At 36.6% G+C, this 4,527-nt stretch overlaps 1 long non-coding RNA gene across 1 annotated transcript; it reads left to right on the top strand.

The window, feature by feature from the left end:
* Positions 1–739: 739 nt before the first annotated feature.
* Positions 740–2,166, top strand: LOC110881564. Its single transcript, XR_004869433.1, has 2 exons — positions 740–1,456; positions 2,039–2,166. It is a non-coding gene; the product is annotated as an uncharacterized LOC110881564 (long non-coding RNA).
* Positions 2,167–4,527: the final 2,361 nt, after the last annotated feature.

Here is a 4,527-nt window from a genome sequence, read left to right as displayed (position 1 = left end):
AATAATAATAATATTTTTTTTAAATTATTTTGTTTTATTTATTAAATAATATTAAATAAATAGGGCAGAAAGATTAAAATGCCCTTGGGTGATCAGATTTAACCAAAAAATCTAACTGTGTTTGGCCTAAAGGACAAAACGTGCAAGATTTTGAAACGTAAAGGACACCGCCTATCAAGTTTTGGCTTAAAGGACAGCGCCTGAAATTTAATGTAAACGTAAAGAACAAAACTTGTAATTTACTCTTTTATAAACAAGGGTCTTCGGTACCGATAAAAATAACTCACACACTCAAAATACAATTAATAATTGAATACCAAATAGATATCAAATAGATATAAGAGACGATTTTGTTAAAGTTAACAAACATATCTAAAATGTCGACCCCCTCTTTCAACGAAAACAACAACAAAATCAAGTCCAATCTAAAGGCATGGGGTCATAGAAAAACTGGTCCACTCACATTTTTGTGGAGTTGAGAGCAAGTGTTGCTTCAATTTCAAACCAAATGATATATGAGATAGGGCAGACTCTTTATCAGGTTGTTTTCAGGCCTTTCATACCACAAGAACACAATTTTTGCTGTCCCTACAATTCGATTTTAGGGTTCATAGCAACCATACATTCATCAATTTACCAAGCCCTCATAATCATTCATGTTATGATATTTATTTTTGTAGATTTTTTTTATATCAGTCAACTTTTTGTTGTCTTTATTATTTATATATATATTTGATATTTCATGCTAATAAGGTTTGCAAGGTGTGACTCAACGCCCCATGTCACCTAACCCATGTAGCGGCCCCAACATTGATTTTACGGCATTAAGAAAGGGGGGGGGGGGCATTATCCTTCATTTCATTGTCTCCTTCATGAGCGCCAACGGTAGAAATTGTGGGTCCCTCTTTTTTTACCGTTGAACAATGGTCAAACTAAAAAAACTTGGATTTTTATTTTAAAACTCTTCGATACTCATTTAAACCACAACTCATTCCAAAACTTCACACAACTCACTCTAAATTCTTCTTCTCCCAATATTTTGGATTCATCAATTTTCAAATAGCGAGACGTTGGACCAAGGACATCTCTTTGGCTACGGGTGGGTGCATGTCGTAGTGACGGGCAGCCTCAAGGTTCGTTCTCGTTTTGGAACACGGTTTTGACACAGTTTTGTCAACAAAAAGGTGAAAACCATCGTATGTTCGTCAAGTAACTGCAAGGTTTGTGGTTATCCGAACAAAGTGTGTAAGTTTTGAGAGGCTCTTTAACAATGCGTTGAATGGCGAAGAGGGTTTAACTGAAGACGAAACGATTGACGCGACCCGTGGTGCGTTTTTACGTCTTCACAACACTAGTTTTGGTCAGTTTCGGCTTGGAGAATTTTCAGAGGTCGTGATCAGTGGTGTGTTTCGGCTTGGAGATTCAGAGGTCGTGATCAGTGGTGCGTTTCGGCTTGGTCAGTACCTTTTAAGTTTTATCTTAATTATTTTTTCTTAGTTATGTAATTTTATTTTAGACAAATGTTTCCAAATTCAAAGTAGCATCTAAATTAAAACAAAATTAATCATTGAGTAATGATGAGAGTAGATTTATGTGCTTTTATCCAACTGCATGGTAGTTAAGGGTGGAAAGTTATAAAGACCTATCTCTGCGTGACGTTAATGTGGCGTGATAGCCCCTAGGATCCCACACCATGTAACCCTAGCATGATTTAACAAAAAAAAAATAAGTTCAAGTTCAATAAAAATATGGCAGTACATTATATTTTTTTATCAAGCTTCATATGTTTCTTATATAGGTAATGGTTCTTATATAGGTAATGGATCACGTACAAGAAGCTTTTCACATACAAAGTATACGCTATAATGTGGGGTTGACAAGTGTCTTTTTAAATTTAAGAGGGGAGGATAGCCCATGGCATCCTAGTCTAATGGCATTTTAGGGTGGGATAAGGCTTAGAGACTATTAGGTCTTGCGTTCGATTCCCATAAGGGGGTTTTCCCATATTTATTTGGTTTTCTCCTGAATTGGTGTATAGGCATTATTACCTAGTGGAGATGGATGTGATCGGTGGTTTCGCTGACGGCACGATGATGCTCTAGTGGTCCATCAGTGATCCAAATTTTTTTCGTTTCTAAAAATGGAGGGTATTATGGTCTTTTCTCACGTGAACTTTTCACCCCGATTTTCAAATGGCTATAATTTTTTTCATACGATAATATCTTTTTAAAAGAAAAGGTACACCGTATCAACAAGAGTTTCAATCTCTTTAATTTAAGTGGGCAATTGCTATAGTTTTCTTAATTTTTAAAAATTTTATTTTACAATCTATAAAGTTATGTGATTTCTGTAACGTTACATGATTATGTCCCAATACGTGATTACATACCATATGTGCAAACAATAACAAATGCTCACTCTTACCCCACATCTATAATCACGTACCCATTTGTAACAAGTGTAATGTCACGTGATTATGTATTAGTACGTAATTATGTTATTATAATTTTTTTAATTGTATAATGTTTTTATTAAAACTGTGCTTATTACGCGCATTATACATTCAATATAATGAGAACTTAATTGTTTTTATGCTATTACGTAATTAGATCTGTAATATAAGTTGTTACATGATTATAGATGTAGTTTTATATTGAGCATTTGTTACGGCTTTCCACACATGCTACGTGATTATTACATTGAGTATTTGTTACTATTTTTGCACACATGGTACGTAATTCTAGATCTAGGTATACATTGAATATATACAGGGTGGGAGTTAGCAACAAAGTCCATTTTTCCTACAAAGTGTAGAAAGTGTTCTTGTAGTGACATGTGACATCTGGTGAATTTTAATATGTTAGAACTGAGTTTGATATTTGCAAACAAATATTGATTATCACAACAAACAGAAAGTCATCATCAATAATTGTTTTTCATTAATCTCAAAAGATTCAAATGTTTTACAAATCAATTGACTCTACAAACTCCCCCTCGGCTGATCACGTAACAAATCCATTCGTACAATAGAAAAGGTGAAGTGTGTGATAATAGATCACTAATAGGTGTGATCTATTTATAGTAAGTACGAAAGCTATGTTCAGTGATTGGCTTACTGTGAGGACCGTGATCGCTCTTTGACTAATGCGCTCCGACCGGTTTCGGTAAACCTACATGCAACGTGCGGAATCCGTGTGTGTAGAAGACATGAAGATCAAGCATTCACCGTTAAAGTATGTTCTCATTGATGATTTAAGAAAAATACAAAACCAGGAGAAATTTGGCAGCAGTTCGGATAAGAATGCCAAAAGTTACAAATGGTGAGAACCCACTGCCCTATGTATAGACCTCAGAGGCCTTCGTACGAAGCCAGGCAGAGACTCACTTCGAACCAAACATGCTAGACTACCTCCCTTCGTACGAAGGTGCACAAAATACAATAAAACATGTTCAAACTTAAACAAATACATATAAAGACTCAGTACTTGACGAAGGCTACAGACATTTGCATCTACAGACTCCCCCTTGGATGTAGCTGTAGTCATCTCGTATAGTCTTGATCAGTGCTTCCTGCTTTCACTTTTCTCCATGTTCTTCCTCTTGCGTTCCGCTGCTCGTTCAACTAACATCTGTTGACGCTTGTGCCTACCAACCTTGATCCACTATTCTCGCTTCTCTTTGATCCCATCCATAGTCTTCGACCATTTTGGTATCTTTCTCTCTTTAGACTCGATTGGTGTTTGATCGTTTTCTGGCCATTTCAATTCCAGCTTGCACACCTTGTAGCATCAGCCATTCTCTTCTCTATCCTTTCATTCCGACGTTCATATTTCAGAAACTCCTCTAACTCTAGGTCTCGCCATTTGGATTCCCAGTACCTCCCAGAGTTGATATCTTTCTCAAAGCATACATTCACAAGCTTCTGAAAAATTTGTGCATGCTCTTTATCAACTTTGTAGTACATGATCTTGTTGAAGAAAAGACACTCAATGTCTTTCTTCGAGCAATTGACCAACCACATCGGGTCTAGCACATGAATATACCTCCATTATTTACCATCGAACAATGTAATCACAGCTTCAACAGTTCTCGGATTCAGAACCCACCCCTTGAAATCTTTATAGAATCCTGCTCCATCGCTTTCAGAGGCATGTTCTTCATACATCGAGGCTTACGAATATGAAGTGTGATATCTTTCTCACCAGTAATCGGATCAATCTTTTCAATGCGCTTCGGCCTGTGAGGTTTCCAATCAGGAAAATTCAATGTTGCTTGATGTTTAATGTACCTCCACAGCCGTCGCTCGTAAAACCTAACTTCAGGACCGTGAAGACATTGCTGCAGATTCTTTGTTTTAACCAGTTCTTCCACGTCCCACCAAGGTAAAGTTTTGATGTCTTTCAAGTACTTGAAATACTGGACTCCATGTTCTCTCTTGATTGCATAAACCAGCATATCTTCCAAGTATCCCCATGACAGAATATCACCCAATGATTCATTCGGATGCCCTGTAAAGAATTTCAATGG

Source organism: Helianthus annuus, chromosome 10 (assembly GCF_002127325.2).
Source record: "Helianthus annuus cultivar XRQ/B chromosome 10, HanXRQr2.0-SUNRISE, whole genome shotgun sequence".
NCBI classification, from domain to species: Eukaryota; Viridiplantae; Streptophyta; class Magnoliopsida; order Asterales; family Asteraceae; genus Helianthus; species Helianthus annuus.
This window is presented reverse-complemented; position numbering and strand designations above follow the sequence as displayed.